Below are 19,851 nucleotides of genomic sequence, written 5' to 3'. Positions count from 1 at the left end.
TAATATAATATTCTGAACAGCAGCTACGCTAATCATTTCCCATCTGCTTTTCTGTTGTTATCTCGGGACACTAGTCCCGAGGTAAATAGTTCATCAGCTCCAGTTTGTATCCAGCCTCTCATGGAGACTTCGGATGCCCCGACACCTGTGATGAGACGACTCCACGCCTGTGAAGAGACGACTCCACGCCTGTGAAGAGACGACTCCACGCCTGTGAAGAGACGACTCCACGCCTGTGAAGAGACGACTCCACGCCTGTGATGAGACGACTCCACGCCTGTGAAGAGACGACTCCACGCCTGTGAAGAGACGACTCCACGCCTGTGATGAGACGACTCCACGCCTGTGATGAGACGACTCCACGCCTGTGATGAGACGACTCCACGCCTGTGAAGAGACGACTCCACGCCTGTGAAGAGACGACTCCACGCCTGTGAAGAGACGACTCCACGCCTGTGATGAGACGACTCAACGCCAGCGTTGTTATGGCCTAAATTAATACACGATTGATTAACTTTTTCGAACATTATTCTTTAACATTGTCTTTCTAACATTTTTACTGTACATCTATGAAATGCACTTTCTGTAAAGCTGCTTTGAAACAATGTGTATTGTGAAAAGCGCTATACAAATAAATTTGAATTGAATTGAATTGAATATCGGTCCAAACATTCACTGATTATTTGTTTCTTCACAGTTTTAAATTCCGGTTATTGTGCGTGTGATGCTAATTAATAGTCCTTGTATTGTCACCTGGGTAGCTCGAGCACAACATCTTTCAGAAACCGCTAGATAAACTCCAGGAAGATAAATTATTTTATCAACATATCAAGTATTATAACGGTAATATATCATATTGGAGTGAGCTTTACCGTGCTGCTGACTGGAACCGAACGCGACGCGCAGTTTGAATGCTGAACGGAGAATGACAAGGAGAATGGCTTTAGATGACTTTGTAGGCTACTAGCAAATCATAATATACTAATAATGATTGCTGAAGGATAATGTGACAATATATATTTCTGATGATTATTTAATCATCACGACATGCCTAATCTGAGCAAGTGACTGCCTGTCTTGAGTTTTGTCGACAGACGGAGGCGACCGCCTCGTAATTCTCTATGCCGGAAAACCCCTGCTGAGACTAAACAAGAAAGCAAAAATATATATTTTTACTAAGGAAAATGACAAAAATAGTAACGCACAGTGACTTGGATAAATTACTTTAATCTGATTTCTGGTTTGGAAATAGTAACGCGTTAGATTACTCTGGAAAAAGTAGTCAAATTAGAGTAACGCGTTACTAAGTAACGCGTTACTGGCATCACTGTTAGTAAATCATTTGTCATAGTTACTTATTAGTTCTTAGTGATGCCAATCTCATTCAGTAATTATTGATTACCTAATAAGGAACTATCTTAGTCCTAAATTTGATATTATTTACTGATTAGTTCAGCTTGTTTCCATATTAGTTAATAGTAGTAGCTGAAGTTTTAATGTAGTACTACTCATTAGTCCTGCATTACATACTTATTAATGACGGACCATTATTCTAAAGTATTACCTACATTTCTTATGCGTGAATGCAGCTGTTAAATGCTCTGGCGAGGAGATTAACATGGCGGACTGTGTACAGCTCACTCAGGGCGGAGTCTATGCTAATAGGGCAGAGTCCGTCAGCACTTTTGGGCGGGGCCTGTGCATTGCATATAATCTGCAAACGGCTTATTCTGAGACACTGCTTATGATTTATGGGGATTAAACAAAGGAATGGGTGGATTTTTACCATTATAGGGTGGTTGTGTATACACACTGCCGACACACATTTATGTTCAAACACCATGTAAAAGTGAATTTTGCATAATCACTGGGGTGCCTCAAGGTTCTGTGCTCGCTCCTCTTCTTTTCTCTATTTATAATACCTCACTGGGTCCTACCACTACTCCTACCACAGCTATGCTGATTATACACAGCTCCATTTGCCATTAGAATGTGACTTGGAATTGCAGTGGCACGCCGCCACTGGACTCCAGAGCAGAGTAGACGTGTTCTCTGGAGTGACCAATCACACTTTTCTGTCTGGCAATCCGATGGATGAGTCTGGGTTTGGCGGTTGCCAGGAGAACGGGACTTGCCTGACTGCATTGTGCCAAGTGTAAAGTTTGATGGAGGGGGGATTGTGGTGTGGGGTTGTTTTTCAGGGGTTGGGCTTGGCCCCTTAGTTCCAGTGAAAGGAACTCTTAATGCTTCAGCATACCAAGACATTTTGGACAATTGCATGCTCCCAACTTTGTGGGAACAGTTTGAGGACGGCCCCTTCCTGTTCCAACATGACTGCGCACCAGTGCACAAAGCAGGTCCATAAAGACATGGATGAGCGAGTTTGGAGTGGAGGAACTTGACTGGCCTGCCTCAACCTGAGTCCTGACCTCAACCCGATAGAACACCTTTGGGATGAATTAGAGCAGAGACTGTGAGCCAGGCCTTCTCGTCCAGCCTGACCTCACAAATACGCTTCTAGAAGAATGGTCAAAAATTCCCATAACACACTCCTAAACCTTGTGGAAAGCCTTCCCAGAAGAGTTGAAGCTGTTATAGCTGCAAAGGGTGGGCCAACTCCATATGAAACCCTACAAATTAAGAATGGGATGTCATTAAAGTTCATGTGCATGTAAAGGAAGCCGTCCCAAAACTTTTGGCAATATAGTGTATTTCAATGTCTGAGTGTCGGACATCTTGGCATAGATGATGAAGCATCATCTCCAGCTCCAACTGGTGAAGATGGAGCTCCTTGCAATCCCATCAGTTGACCACAACTTCCCTGTTCAACTGCAACACACCAACCAGGACAGCAAGGAATAGCAAGAAACACAAACACGTTTCTCCACCCTTTCCTAGGTTTGGAACAACATGATGGTGAGTAATTGATGACAACATTTTAATTGTTAGCTTTGACACTAGCTTCCAGGACAGACACTGGAACCACACAAGTTGCTCTCCAAAACCTTCACCCTGTCTGCTCCTCTCTGGTGGAATGAGCTGCCAACCTCCAACGAATCACAAGTTTCGAGACAAACAAAAGTTAAGAAGCAGCTGAAGACATACCTCTTCTGCAAGCACTTAACCACTTAACTACATAAGTAAAGGCACTTTAAAAAAAATCCTTCACCTCTTTTTCTTCTTTTCTGCATTTCACTTCCCCTAAACCTGCCATTGTGTACTTTCAATATAGTTCACTCTGACACATTTCTTATGTTCCTCTTTTGTAAGACACTTTGGAAAAAAGCATCTGGTCAGGTGATCGGCGTGGTTTTTAGAAGAGCTGAAGTCCAAGTCAAAAAATCCAATCCAATAAGATTTTTTGACCTGAGGTAAAATATTTTAAACAAGCTACCATAAGAAGCTAGTTTTTAGGTTTCCAGTAGGGTATAGAACAAGAACATGAGGAGACTTATATATATATACAGTTATTGAAAACAGATCTCAAAATAAGTTTGATAGATTTTGAAGCCAAAGATGACATTGCCTGCAGGGGTGATCTCTGTTCAGTTTTACAGCACATCATATTTCATCCACCCGTAATGTGCAATTATGCTTGTGTGTGATAATGTATGTTTTTAGCTCCAGATTTTGACTTAAAATGTTAATCATGAAGACATGACAGGCTCTAGAAGGAAAAGTAAACGATACAATAGGCGCACAAAGATCACTTTTGAACATTTCACCACTACTCTCCCTGTTTCCCAATCTCTTCCTCTACTGGGATATTTTCTAGGTCAACAACTAAGCAAAACCAATACATTCTTTAATAACTGTCCATTAAACCTTACGCACATAATGGGAGGTCTGCAGGTCCGCTGAGATAGAGGGAGAAGCTTATTGTTGCATGGTCAGACTTTTGGTTATGAGCATGAAGTCTGATCCATATTTCAGTTTATTTTGAAAAGGACCACACACTTATATTTCAATGAAGTTATTAATTTAGCAGATGCTTTTAACCAAAGCGATTCACCGCAAGTAATTTATCATAAGAGTCAACAATATTTGCAATACACACTTTAAAAAACCTTGGGTTGAGCCTTTTGGGTCATTTTTTGGTTATTTATTTTTGTGTTTGGGTAGTTTTGTGTAACCCGGATCCTTGGTCAGATGTAACAATCCAGGGGTTGAGTTATTTACCACTGGCTTTTTGCGACTTCTTCAGGAGAGAGCATGACTGTTGGTGCATGTCTTCTGTAAAATGTTATCCCCAGTCCAGCCCTGGCTGCAGGTAGCCATTGGAGTGAGACCAAATGAGCTCTCTTTAGTTGAGCCAGAAGGGAATGAGCCTGGAATTTGCAATTAATTGCATATAGCCAGCCAACCAGACTGGAGCTTTAAAGTTTAGAGAAAGCTCTTGCCGCTTTTGTGTGCAATTTTCATCAGACAGTCCATGAGCACGATGACTCGACTGGATAAAGCTTGATGTCAATAAAACAGGGAAACAGAGAAAGCCTAAAACGAAGTAGAATTGGAGGACAATGGAAGGCTTCAGTTCATTATAAGAAACAATGAAGTCACCACAGCAGACTGTGACACAGTAGCTCTTAAAACAATGTGTGTGTGTGTATGTGTGTGTGTGTGTGTGTGTGTGTGTGTGTGTGTGTGTGTGTGTGTGTGTGTGTGTGTGTGTGTGTGTGTGTGTGTGTGTGTGTGTGTGTGTGTGTGTGTGTGTGTGTGTGTGTGTGTGTGTGTGTGTGTGCGTGTGCGTGTGCGTGTGCGTGTGTGTGTGTTTCAGGTAAACCCTACATTATGAGGACAAAATGTCCCCACAAAGATGGTAATATCCATATTTAAATTTAGATTTTTAGATTTTGTTGGTCCACATGCGGAAAACAGCTTATAAATCAGACTAAGTGATGTTTTTGGAAAATGTAGCGCAGAAAGTTTTGTGTTATGGGTAGGTTACGGGCAAGGGTTAGAGTAAGGGGAGAGAATATACCGTTTGTACAGTATAAAAACCATTATGTCTATGGAATGTCCCCATAACACCGATCATAGGCTGTATTTAAATGCTTTTGAGGCAGAAAAGGTTTCACTTTTGTGTAACTACTGTGCACTTACATTATAAGATTAAGCATTTGATACAATGCATTTTTTGTGTACATGTTGTTCTGCAAAAACTTTGATTAACTGTAAAACACACACACACACACAGATTTGCTGCCACTGAGGTGGTGGGGAATATGGTTAAGGTTATAAGGGTAGACCCTCTATCCTCTAGCTCTAAAGGCTCAGATCTACTCTCACTGAGATTCTTCTTCGTTCAGGGTTAAAGAGAAATTTGGGTAACATTTGTGACCCGTGCTGGCAAAAGGAGTCGGAATGCGCAAAGGATAATTTCGAGCTAAAGGCAAAACAAGTGAAAAATTTTGATTTTGGTCGATTTTGAGGTTTTCACAAAAATGTGTTTATTAAAGGTGCTGTATGTAAGTTTTTCACTTTACTAAAGCATAAAAATACCATAATATGTTTGCAGATATGTAAACATGCTAAAATTCACCTACTTGTTTCTCAGAAAAGCAATGCTACGACTAGTTATTCTACTTTTACATGTGTGTTCCGTGTCTGAATGTCTGTTTTTGTTTTGGTCTGTGCGATACCGCATGTTGCCAGTTTAGCCAATAGTATTTCGACACCACGGGTTGCCAGTTGGAGGAAAACACAGCGTATTACAACCATGGAAACATCTAAACATATCTTTATTTGTACGTTTTCCGGGAGGAGTGCCTTTCATTTGTCCATGAAAACGATTTTACTCGCGCTGACTGACAGATCCGACGCCTCAGACAGCGCCATCCCGATATACACACAGAATTACAGTACTTCAAAATATCTGTCTTGGCAAGTATTCACGCAAACATTATCTGTTATGTATTATGTGAATGTTTGTTTAACTGTTGTGTGTAACATTAGATCCGTTAGATCCGAACGGTACAGTAGGTCTGAATATTTAGACTGTCCGTTTCATTAATGTTAATCAAACAATTGTGGTATCATGGAAAAAAAGTTGAATATCTATTTTTCCAAAAGATATTTGGTTTTGACTTGATGTGCGCCAAATTGGGTTATTACCGGGGATTTTAAGGTATGCTTGCAAGATTATTTAGTTTGGGAACCTTCAGAAAAACTTGTAATTTTGCACTCTATCAACTTCAAACCGGTGTAGCTCAATCATTTTTTGAATTTGATTGTTTTGATTCAAACAAACCATACATCATTCTGAAGGGTTTTTAATAGAGAATGTGAAAATAACTCATTTTTGAAAATTTGCTCATTGCGACTCGTTTTGCCAGCACGGGTTACATTTGTTAACATCAGTTAATGCATTAGCTAACATGAATAAACAATATTTTTAGATCATCAATCTTTGTTCATTTTAGTGTCGTGGTTAGTGGCTGTAGACAGAGTGAGAACAAAAATAGTCTTTAATATTAATTCAAACAACACTCTGGAGATAAACTTGTAACACGACTATACACTCACCTAAAGGATTATTAGGAACACATACTAATACTGTGTTTGACCCCCTTTCGCCTTCAGAACTGCCTTAATTCTACGGCATGATTCAACAAGGTGCTGAAAGCATTCTTTAGAAATGTTGTCCCATATTGATAGGATAGCATCTTGCAGTTGATGGAGATTTGTGGGATGCACATCCAGGGCACGAAGCTCCCGTTCCACCACATCCCAAAGATGCTCTATTGGGTTGAGATCTGGTGACTGTGGGGGCCATTTTAGTACAGTGAACTCATTGTCATGTTCAAGAAACCAATTTGAAATGATTCGAGCTTTGTGACATGGTGCATTATCCTGCTGGAAGTAGCCATCAGAGGATGGGGACATGGTGGTCATAAAGGGACGGACATGGTCAGAAACAATGCTCAGGTAGGCCGTGGCATTTAACGATACCCAATTGGCACAAAGGGGCCTAAAGTGTGCCAAGAAAACATCCCCCACACCATTACACCACCACCACCAGCCTGCACAGTGGTAACAAGGCATGATGGATCCATGTTCTCATTCTGTTTACGCCAAATTCTGACTCTACCATCTGAATGTCTCAACAGAAACCGATCTTCTGCTGTTGTAGCCCATCCGCCTCAAGGTTGTGCGTGTTGTGGCTTCACAAATGCTTTGCTGCATACCTCGGTTGTAACGAGTGGTTATTTCAGTCAAAGTTGCTCTTCTATCAGCTTGAATCAGTCGGCCCATTCTCCTCTGACCTCTAGCATCAACAAGGCATTTTCGCCCACAGGACTGCCGCATACTGGATGTTTTTCCCTTTTCACACCATTCTTTGTAAGCCCTAGAAATGGTTGTGCGTGAAAATCCCAGTAACTGAGCAGATTGTGAAATACTCAGACCGGCCCGTCTGGCACCAACAACCATGCCACGCTCAAAATTGCTTACCTTTCTTTCCCATTCTGACATTCAGTTTGGAGTTCAGGAGATTGTCTTGACCAGGACCACACCCCTAAATGCTTTGAAGCAACTGCCATGTGATTGGTTGATTAGATAATTGCATTAATGAGAAATTGAACAGGTGTTCCTAACAATCCTTTAGGTGAGTGTATGTATACATCAACACAAACATTGCAAAGAGCTAATGAGAACTCAGGGTTTCAATTACAGGGAGCTGATTGGAAGAACAGAAACAGGTGTAAGTTAATCAACAAATGAGGAAACTAACTAGGAAATCAGGCAGGAAACACAGGAACCGAATATAGAAAAAACGAAACCAAAACAGGATGTACATCAAACCATCATGGGGATGTGAATGTGTTTGCAACAACGATTCCAGTGTACTCTGTGTTTTTCTCGTGTCTGAATGAAGAAACCATTTCCACAGCGAAGATGGTGAAGTCCCGGAGCACACACATGTGTATTGCGTGATCATCATGGACCAATGGCTGTTTGAAGGGGTTTAACAGTCGCCGCAAAGTTTTCCGTAAAGTTTTGGGGGGTCTGACTCCCCGACTGGCCCCTAGTAATTAAGGGTTGAAAAATCACCACCCACCCCCGCCACCCAAACAGAGCCACAACAAAGATCTGGAGGTCTAAAAAAGCCTGTATACAAAAAGTTATAATTGTACATAATGCATGAGGAATGTTTCAGCAGTGTTTTCAAACAACCTTTCAGTAATCACAAAAGTTGCACTGTAAATCGGTCAGATGGATGTTTTTATGAAAACCCTATAGGTGAAAAGTGTTTTGAAGTGCATTTCACAAGTTTACACTTACAAATAATCAGATAGTAAATAGTATGCGTATTTGGTGTGCCAGGTAGTAACCAGGTGAGTGTGAGGAAGACGGGGTGGTGGAGGGATGCTGAAAAACTGTCAATGAACATTGGTTGACTGGGTATTTATATAGTCCCTCACTTGTGCTGATTGGGTAGACATGCTGATTGCTGACAGCTGGTTAGAAGGACATGATGATTGGATAGATCATTTGAACGTGTTCCACCTGAACTTTGTTAATAAAACATCATTTATTAAGTTCTTTATTCACTATATATTTTATTTGGCAGTTTGTAACAATAGAAATTTGGGGGGGGAAAAAAACGGATTTAAAAAAAATCTAATTTAAATGCAACATTTTTTCGACTTATTTGTATTAAATTTCTGTTTTCTTATTTTTGTTCATTTATTTATGTAATTATTAAGATAAAACTTTTTGCCCACAAAAACATTATTATTATTATTTTATTATTGTTACATTATTATCGCATAATAATAACAATAACAATGTATTATTATTATTATTATTGCTGTTGTTATTTATTATTATTGACCTCACTTCTCTGGCTCCCAGTTGCCACGAGAATCAGATTTATAAAAATTCAGAAACTAAAATTTTGTCATTCTACTCAAAAAAAGTTTAAATTAAATGCAATTTAATGAATAGTAAAATTCTTTCACATTGAAATTATTAATCCTTACGTATTTTAATTGAATATTGAACAATCCTTAATCAATTATTCAATTAAAATACGTAAGGATTATTCAATTTAATTGAATTTTACTATTAATTGCATTAAACATTTTTTTTAAATGTCAGTGTACCAAACATTAGCTTCATAAAATATCATTACAAAAAATAAGCAAATGTTCCATATTATTATTATTTTATTATTATGCACTATGTACTTACATCTAAAAATAATTACAATGTATTGCTGTGTTCATATTGTATTGCAACACACTTTTGTTGATATTGAGGTGGGGGGATACAGGTAAAGTTAAGGACAGGAGTGGTGCTATGAGTTGGTCTATTATAAATGTAACTACGAAATGAATTACAGATGTAATTACAAGCAGGTCTTTTTTTTAAATGTAGATACAATGTGAAAACGTGTATGTACACAATAAGTGCATTGTATCAAATTATTAATATAAATGTTAGTACATAGTAGTTAAGGCCACCTAATATAAAGTGGGTCCATTATTATTATTATTATTATTATTATTATTATTATTATTATTATTATTTGTAAGCACTTTTCACCTTGTGTTTCAGGAGTCCTGTAAATTTGCAAGCATTGAAATTGTGTTTGCCTTGATCTATAATCACAGTAGTGGATCACTTAAGTGTTTTAAGGCATTGACGACAAACAATAAATACTTCATGTAATTAGACTGACATATTACACGTGTTGCACAAAACCTGCCTTGCATCTAAGGGACTTTTCTCTTTAAGAGTGTTGACATTTCCACAATTATTAAGAACGAATTTCAACAATTACACCTCAAAGTTAGAGATAGGAATTCCTTGAAAAAGCCAAGAACAACACCTTTGTAAAATGAGCACATGGTACATGTTATTACACATGCATAACTGGGCACTGTATTGTAAGGAAGGCACACACACTTATAGTGTTTGGCAGTAGCCTAGTCTCCTATTGTTTGTGATTTCCTGGTTTGGTCTACAGTATAGAGGCTGATCGGCTGCAGATGTGAGCAGATCTGCAGTCTACATTGTAATCACACACACACACACACACACACACACACACACACACACACACACACACACACACACACACACACACACACACACACACACACACACACACACACACACACACACACACACACACACATTGGATAATCCTTACAGACAAACAAATACTTACATATTTTTACACACACAAATACTCAGATTTCTCATTACTGAAATCTCCAACACTTCTCTTCTCAGCAAAATCCCAAATAATCCTCTCACTTTTCACCTCTCTCTCTCTCTCTCTCTCTCTCGTTCTCCTTTCACTGTCTCTGTTACGCTTTACTAATACTGCAGCACACGCATTTTCTCTCTCTCTTCTTTCTGTCTCTATAACTGAAATCACTGCATGTTCTTGTAGAAGCCAAATCTGTTAAAAGCCCTATGAAAGCAAAATGGGGGTTTTGAGACTTTTAGTCCATTAGCTTTGAGATTGTGTATATGCTAGAGCAGTGTTTGAATGGTATAGGTTGGGTGGTCTCTGAACAGAATCACCCTTATGAAAAAGAAGTTCAATTTAGCATACTCAAAAAAAAAAAAAAGTACATTTTTACAGAAATAAACCTAAAAAGACTATACTTAAGTGCAAACTGAATGTAATGTTTTTGGATACTTAAATGTAGTGTAGGCAATTACAGACACGCTATCAATAGCAAGCTAGCTTTGAAATGCCACCCTCCCTTCAGAGCGTATCCAAAGCCTCTTTCAAAACCAAGCGGCAACCTCCCGCATTTTCTCTTGAAGCCAATACGGAAGTGACTTAAACTGCAATTCATCGAATGGCCACTAGGGAGTAGAAAGGAGCAGAATCTCATTGAGCCCCATGTTAAAATGGCCAACTTTACAGCAGAAGAACACATGTTTACAGTCTGGTACAAATTGTGGTTTTGGTCTATAAGGCTAATTTTGCCCTTCATGACAACTGTGAGGGGGGTGAATTTTTTATAACTTATTCGTTTACATTATATAAAGCCTTAAAGTGCGGCATAATTAAGGGCGTGGCCACTTTGAGTGACAGGTGGATTGTCATTTGTCTGCTGTCTGTTAGTCATCACGTCACCTCAGCTCCGCCCACGTCCCGCCTCTTTGCCCATTGTCAGTTATCCGGGAGTGACGCGCGATGACGCGCTGCCAAGATGGCAACGGCCAGCTCGACCCTACTTTACGCTTTAAAACGTCTTCAGAATCCTATGGGTGACGTCACGGACACTATGTCCATATTTTTTTACAGTCTATGTTCAAAACACATGAACGCGTGCACAGCAGAGTCTGCAAAGCATCAAGAGAGATGGCGTTAAACTACCTCATGTCTCAGAGCACATAACATTACATTTACATTTATGCATTTATGCATTTAGCAGACGATTTTATCCAAAGCAACTTACAACTGACAAGAAGCGATCCCTCATGAAGAGGCAACGAAACACAAAATGTGCCTGAAGTACTACGTTTTTGACATTACACAGAGCATCATACGCTAGGGTAGGGAGGGAGTAGAGGAAAATAGAAGGAAAAGGATTTTTTTTTAAGTGCTCATGGAAGAGGCGAATTTTCAGCTGAATGTTGTCAGTGATTCTGCAATTCGGATGGAGGTGGGAAGATCGTTCCACCAGCAGGGAAAGGTGAATGTAAATGTTCTGGAGAGGGATTTTCTGCATTGACAAGCAGGTAGGACATCCTATCATTGGATTTGGACCAAATGCAATAATTGGACAAGCGATTTGGTCCCCGATTTGATCAGGCATAACATTATGACGGTTGAAGTGAATAACACTGATGATCTCTTCATCACAGCACCTGTTAGTGGGTGGGATATTTTAGGCAGCAAGTGAACATTGTGTCCTTAAAGTTGATGTGTTAGAAGCAGGAAAAATGGGCAAGCGTAAGGATTCGAGCGAGTTTGACAAGGGCCAGATTGTGATGGCTAAACGACTGGGTCAGAGCATCTCCAAAACTGCAGCTCTTGTGGGGTGTTCCCGGTCTGCAGTGGTCAGTATAAGTGGCCCAAGGAAGGAACAGTGGAGAACTGGCCACAGGGTCATGGGCGGCCAAGGCTCATTGATGCACGTGGGGAGCGAAGGCTGGCCCGTGTGGTCCGATCAAACAGACGAACTACTGTAGCTCAAATTGCTCAAGAAATTAATGCTGGTTCTGATAGAAAGGTGTCAGAATACACAGTGCATCCCAGTTTGTTACGTATGGGGCGGCATAGCCGCAGACCAGTCAGGGTGTCCATGCTGACCCCTGCACGTGAGCATCAGAACTGGACCACGGAGCCAATGAGGTAATATTTTTATTTCTGGTTTTAAAATCCCATGCTAGTACATTTCAATGCAAACGGTTTTTATGTGATAAAAAATACTCTCAGAAGAAAACTGTTATATGTACACCCAAATATTTTTTAATCTTTCGGGGGTTTCCAATCATTGGATCATTTTATGGATTTAGTTTTAATGAATTCATTTTGTTATTTTTTTTATTTTGATGGATTTTAGGAAACAAAATTGCTCATAAAGTCAAGTCAGTCAAGTCACTTTCATTTATATAGCGCTTTTTACAATATTGATTGCTTCAAAGCAGCTTCACAGTGGTAGCAGGAAAATAATGGAAAAGAGATTATTTAGCACAGCAGCTCCTGAAAAAAGTTATGTTTTTGATTGATAAACATATCTTATCACCAGAAAAAAATTTAAATAACCCCATAAACATTTCTCCATATACACAAACAAATGCTGGGATGTTTGGGGCAAATATGGACAAACCCAACCATTGGTTTAATTTTTTTTTATTATATTTTTAAACCCAACAGTTGGGTTTGTCCCATGAAGAACCTTTTTTGGCATAAAGGGTTCTTTAAAATTGAAGAACCTGAGTTCTGTAGAACCCCATTCAACCATTTTTTTCTAAGAGTGTAATGCAAAATTTTGTATGTTTTTTAATTCTCCAAATCACGTCCACAATCTCTTTGTTCTCCTGTTATCTTGATATTCCTTCATCAATCACTCAAGTCCACGGCCAGCGGACCACCCGCTGTGAGCAATGCCCATTAAAATCTCAGTGTAATGAGAGTGAGATGGGCTGTTATCTTACAAAGGCTCTGCCATAAACACCGAGCTGATGTCCGTGAGGCTGGAGCTGTAATCTGGCTGTGGGATCATCTGTGTTCCTTTCTGAAATGGATGTAAAAATGAAATGCTTTAAATGAGTGTGTCTGGATTTAATGAGGCTTACTGGTATTTTTTGCAATAGGAAAGTGGATAATCTAAACATATTTCGGTGTGAGAAAGAGGGATTTTTGCCTGTACACATCTCATGTGTATTAAAGGGGTGGTTCCGTGTTTTTTTTCTAGGCTTGGTTGTGTTTATGGGGCGCAGTATAACATGTCTTAATACTTTTTTTTTTTTTAAACGCCGTATTTTTCTTATATTTGACCTTTATTCCACACCGCTGTCTCCACTGTCCTTTGAACGGCTCGTTTGCTTCCTTCTTCTGTGAAGCCCATCCCTCCGAAAAACGCAATGGTCTTAGATTGGTTAGATGGCCAAATGTAGTTTGTAGTTCTGCAACAGCTCTCTCTCTTTCGTAATGACTGCGACGTGGCCTCGCCCACTTTGTTGCGTGTTCGCGGGGGCAGTGTTTATGTTAATAGCAGGTGTTTATGATGTCACCAACCCGGGAAGAAGCTTGTTGTAGTCCAAACCGGCCGTTTTTGTAGGCAATAAACTGCCATAACTTTAAAAGACAATATCTCCGTTTGCATTGAACTTTCAGCGCTGTAACTTTGCAGATACTGTTTATTCTCAAGCAGCAACATTACACACTAACTAAAGTTTAAAAAGTGAAATCGCATGCAACCACCCCTTTAAAGCATTTTTTTTTAACACTGTAAACCCTCAAAACTAAAAAAATTTAGATAATGTCACCTGCTGGAGAAAGCAGACGAAGGCGAGGATCTAAATGCAGGGTTTTTAATAAAATAACACATTGAACAAAATAACTCCAAGAATAAAGAAACAAAGGAAAAAAATGCCACAAGGACACACAAACTAGAAGCAACCGTTACATGTACAACAACCCACAAACACCAGTAAGACACAAGCACTATATATACAAAGGGAAGACTAGCTTAACAAGATAACAAGAGGGAGTGGCTAAATTGGAAACACCTGGGAGAACTAATCAACAGGAAAAACTACAAAGAATTTATTTACAAGAAGTTATTGCCCTTAACCTGAAATATTTGAGTAAGCTAATTCATACATTTAACTTAATATTATCATGTAATTTCAACTTAAATATTTAAATAGTGGAATCAATAAATGCTACATTGCTAACTGACCGTTCGCAAAGACCCACCCCCTTTAGTTACTGTTGCTATGTCCGACAAGCCGCGCTCTCACACCACACACACACACGTTCTCACGCAGTGAAAAACACATCGCAGAGCAAGGAGGATACTGACAACGCACTGACAGACAGGTTACACTCTAAAAAATGCTGGGTTAAAAATAACCCAAGTTGGGTTGAAAATGGACTAACCCAGCAATTGGGTTGTTTTAACTCAGCGATTGGGTTGTTTTAACCCAGCAATTGGGTTGTTTTAAGCAAACATTTAACCCAACCGCTGGGTTAAAACAACCCAATTGCTGGGTTAGTCCATTTTCAACCCAACTTGGGATATTTTTAACCCAGCATTTTTTAGAGCGTACTTTTAATATGAAACAAAGTCTCAATTCTAAACTGTTGTTATTTTTTAAAGAAATTTCAACAATAAATACCGTTTTGTGTCTCTTTAATGTATGTTGACAGGTCGCTGTAGCGCCTCAGTTAAAGCTGCTCGTGAACCGATCATCTCTTCTAGTTCATTTATAGTATCAAATATAACATGAATGAACTTCAGAAGGAATGTTGTTTCAACCGCGGAAAGACGTCAGTACACACCGTTTTTCAAGTTTAAGTCCATTGACGTAAATCTATAAACTGTCTTGACTGCTTTGTCGGACAAAAATGGCAGATTCGGCAGATGGCGGATTATGATTGGTCAGATCGCCTGTCAATCAAACTCCTGACGAAGGGTGAATCGGTGACACAATCCTTTGGTAGCATTAGCATAGCATAGCACTTGCTGAAGGATGACAGCGATATACCGAATACATTTAACATCTGTTCTCAAAATAAGCTCATAATCTACTCTATGATGGTAAGTAGATGTCATACTAGAAAAGTGTAGGAGATAGAGGAGCAATAGGAGCAGGACATGACGCACAATAGATTCGAACCTGTGTCCCGTGTGAGCACACAAAGACATGCAACCCCTGTGCCAAATTCCTATTTGTTTTTGTTCATATGATTGCCTGTGTACACGCAATTGCTGCCCCATCATGACAAAACATGACATTTTTGGCCTCCTGCATAGATGTCACTGCCAGAGGTGCATGAGGCGGGTTATTGTTTCCTTTCAATCTCAGAGCAGGAAATGTTCTCATTGTAACTTCACAGAGCCTCATTTTGTTTACAATTTAAGGACAACGGAGGTAGTTTACGCATTTTTGTAAGCGAGTAACATGACGCCCAGCAGTGCGTGTTCAGGGTTTATGAGCAAACTCACATACCAGCGCAGTTTGACAGGTAATCTATAGTTAGAAACGGTCTAGCCGTCACAAACACACTGGGCTCTCTCTCTGTGTGTGTGTGTGTGTGTGTGTGTGTGTGTGTGCTCAACGACCTCTGTTCCACATCAATAGCCAAAGCTCTCAATTTGGGTACATCTTAAACATCTCCTCTCAATTTTATTTCAATCTTACTCTACGCAGGGAACACGGGTTCAATTATCGGATGTAATTTGCTGTAAAAACAACAAGAGGCCGAGGGGATGAGGAGAAGTATAATAAGAAGAGAGATGGGTAGAGATGAGCGAAATGAAAGTCTCTCTCTCTCTCAGAGCGCTCCTTGCTGGGTTTGAGGCTTGTGTTTTGGATGGAGATGTGACTGTAATTTTTAATTTGGGGACTGTAAGCAGACGTTAAACTGTAGAAGAGTTGAGTGTAAGAATGGTGTTATTCTTGTGTGTCTGCTATGTTTTGCACCTTTGTGAAAAAGAAGTACACTTTACCATTAGTAAGAGTAGCCTACTTAATACTTTAATGTGTGAATGTAATATTTTCAGACATTTAATTGCAATTGAATGCAAATACATTATAGTTTAAACTAGGGCTGTCAAAAGATTAATCACGATTAATCGCATCCAAAATAAAAGTTTATGTTTACATAATATATGTGTGTGTACTTTTAAAATTACATTATTATTATATACATTCATGTATATATTTAAGAAATATTTGCATTTATATACTGTATATACATGTATATAATATATATAAATATAAATGTTTTATAAATAAATTTTTTTTTTTTAATTAAATATATACATGCTTGTGTGTGTATTTATATATAAATAATAATGAACAGAGTACACACACATATATTATGTAAACACAAACTTTTATTTTGGATGTGATTAATCGTGATTAATCTTTTGACAGCCCTAGTTTAAACATATGAAATGCAATTCGTTTAACTTAACCCTTGTGCATCAATTAAAAAAAGTTACACATAGGTCCATGCAAAAAAAAAAAAAGTGTCATAAAAAAATGACTATTGGGAGCACAGACTTAAGTTTGGTCTCATTTTAAAGAAGACCCAATTGGCAGATTATTGTTGAAGTCAAAAAAGTGAGTTACAGAGGTTTAAGTTAATGAAAATAATTTATGAATAATATTTATGAAACATGTTGAACTCTAAAACTGCTAGAAAATCAAAGGTAAAAAAAACTGTTCCAAACTGGAGGTTGACGTCTAAAAAAATTTAGCCTGACAAGCCAGACCCACATCAAGATGTTGGTTCTGGGAACTCACAGTTGTCAGGGCTCAATCCTAGGGGCGGGACAAACTGTTGTCTTTCAAATTCCCTCTGCACCATACTGCAGCGCTCCTGTCAGAAACTGAAGCTTCCGAGCCTCAATCGCCCCCCGGTGGCCAGTCCCATTACAGCTCCTAAACCCCGCCCCTCCATGTATTAGAATGGACGCGAGACACACTAAACAATTCAATTACACTTCAAATAATTGTTTCCCAAAGATGGTTTCTGCCATTTTAGGCAGTTTTTATTACGATGTACGTGTTCGTTTTTTAAATAAGTTTGGTTTTAGTTAGTTATTTGATACTATAAAAACATGGGGGTGTGACGTCATGATTGACAGCTGAGATTGACGGCTTCTCTGAGTGAAGTTTTCACTGAGGCACTAACTGACGTTTTTCGGGATTTTTGGGAGGAGATTGCAATAGGATAGCGCTACAACCAACCAGAGCAGCGAAGAAGGTGAAGCGGAGCTAGATGATAGATTAAACTTTTGCTGTATCCGGTCGGCAAAACTCAGAACACATCTTCCTTTCTTAAGAATGACTTCAGTGCCGTTCTTTGTTCTTTTCTTAAAGAAAAGCTTAACTCCAAGTCTTCCAGAGTCGCGGCCAAAGCCGATTTGAAAGACCGCTGTTCGCCAGCTTCTTTATTTACGAGTAGCACGCGCAACTCTGCCGTCGTTATGTTAAGCCCGCCCACCGACTCTATACACGATGTGATTGGCCTGACCAGAGTTTGGTTTTTCCAGCTCGCAAGCCAACGGAGAGTTGCTAGACGACCCTGGCTGCAAATTAGACTGCGTTCACACTGTAGGCTGAAACGACCAAATTACGATTTTTTTGCCCTTATGCGACCTGTATCTGATCTTTTCATGACAGTCTGAACGACACAGATCCGATCTTTTCAAATGCGACCCAGGCCACTTGGGTATGTGGTCCAAATCCGATACATATCCGATCTTTGAAATGCGTCTTCAGTCTGAACTGCCAGGTCACATGTATCCGACCCGCACGTCGTTGATACGCGACAAACGTCATCATTGTACGTTGAAGTAGGCGGGAATGAGAAGATAAACAACTATGGCGGACGATGCTGAGACCAGTCAGTGGAAGGGAAGCGAGATTTCGGAGTTAATTAATATTTGGGGGGACAGCTCTATTCAGGCCAAACTCAAGGGCTCTTATCGGAACCGGGCGGTTTTTGAAAACATTTCCAGCGAAATGGCCGAGCGTGGTTACAGACGATCCTGGCTCCAATGCCAGCGAAAAATAAAAAAAAATGGTGCTGGCTCCGTTGCGAAAATAACTTTAATAAAGCTAAACGAACTCCAATGCTGACACCCATATTTGGCTACTTCCGTAAACAACAAGTGACGTCGTTGACCGTTGAGTACTCTTCTGCGCATGCGGGTCACTTCTGGGTCATTTCACGTTCACACAGGAGATCACAAAAGGTCGCATTTAATTGGAAATGTGAACGGCCTTGCAAAAAAATCGCATTTTTTCAAAAAATCGGAATTGAGCATTAAGCCCTGCAGTGTGAACGCAGCCTTAGATTAGCCGCCGCTAGGGTGCGTCTAGATTTCTAGGCTACAAAAAAAAAGAGCTCTCAGTAAGATTTTGTTTGGGCACAGTGCCAACTTTTCCCCATTACATGCCAGCAAAACTCCACTGGTGCACACAGCGGTTGGATTTTTCTCTTTTGGTTTTTCTCTCTCAAATATTACAAGCGCACACACACCCACACACAATATTTTTATTACATACATACACACCACACTCTGACATCCATACTAACACAACCACACAGTTATATATTCATAATTTATCCAATTGGCTTTATAATATGCATAAACAGAAAACAGGAATAAAGGGAGTATTTGCTTTATAGGCCAAACCTGAAAAAATGGCACCATCTGGTAAAATCTTTTATTTTTATTTTATTTTTATACTTGCCAACAGAATGAAAGCCTATTAACAAAGATTGCATAATTGTATAGTTAAATGGCCCTGGGATTAAACATTGCAGTTTCAATGGGGACATTTTTGTCCAAACGATGCTAAGAGGAAGTATTTTGTGTACCTAGTGCAATAGTAAAATTCCAATAAAAATACACACCTGTGCCGAAATGTATGTATTTAGCATTAACACAGGCAAAATGATGAATAAAACAAAACCCGAAAAGACAAAAATGTCCACGAGGATGCAAAAGGGTTTTAAAAGTGATTTCTTTTGACCCACTTAAGTAGGACTTAAGTACATCTTCATATGTAATTTTATAATTACTGCTATTGTCTTTGAAAAATGGTTAAAGTGTCCCGACAAGCATTTATCGTAATTTCTTTTGAAACTTGTATGTTGCATATTTTAATCATTTATAATTACACATAGTAATGATGACGTCACAATTTAGTGCATTTAAAATATATTCATGTTAAATGTTATATCGAATAACACACTACAGTTCAAATTGTAATCACATATGCTTTAGTATGTTAGTCAAAAAGTTAAATGTAATTCCTTTTTGTCCAGACAGCTTATTTCATTTCATTTTGAGATATTTTCTTCTATTTTTAATGCACATTTGTAATTTTTTAAATATCATTTACCTTTAAATGACTAGATTTTATTAATGAATAATAATAATAAATAGTAATTTAAGGACATTCTTTCAACTTAAATTCATGCATAGCCCTTTTAAATAATCTCAAAATATCTTGTATTGGGTGTCTTTGCCGAGCTCTTGTGGAAAAAAATAATATAACATGATATTTCATGACTCTTGCCACTGGATGGCCTTATAGCTCTATATGGAGCAAATGAGCTGTTCCGCTGGGTCCTAAAGTCAGTTTCTCTTCAGTATGTATTCAGATACATATGTAGACTAG

The sequence above is a fragment of the Gobio gobio genome (assembly GCF_949357685.1).
Source record: "Gobio gobio genome assembly, chromosome: 4".
Classification (NCBI taxonomy): domain Eukaryota; kingdom Metazoa; phylum Chordata; class Actinopteri; order Cypriniformes; family Gobionidae; genus Gobio; species Gobio gobio.
Note: the sequence above shows the minus strand (reverse complement) of the source record.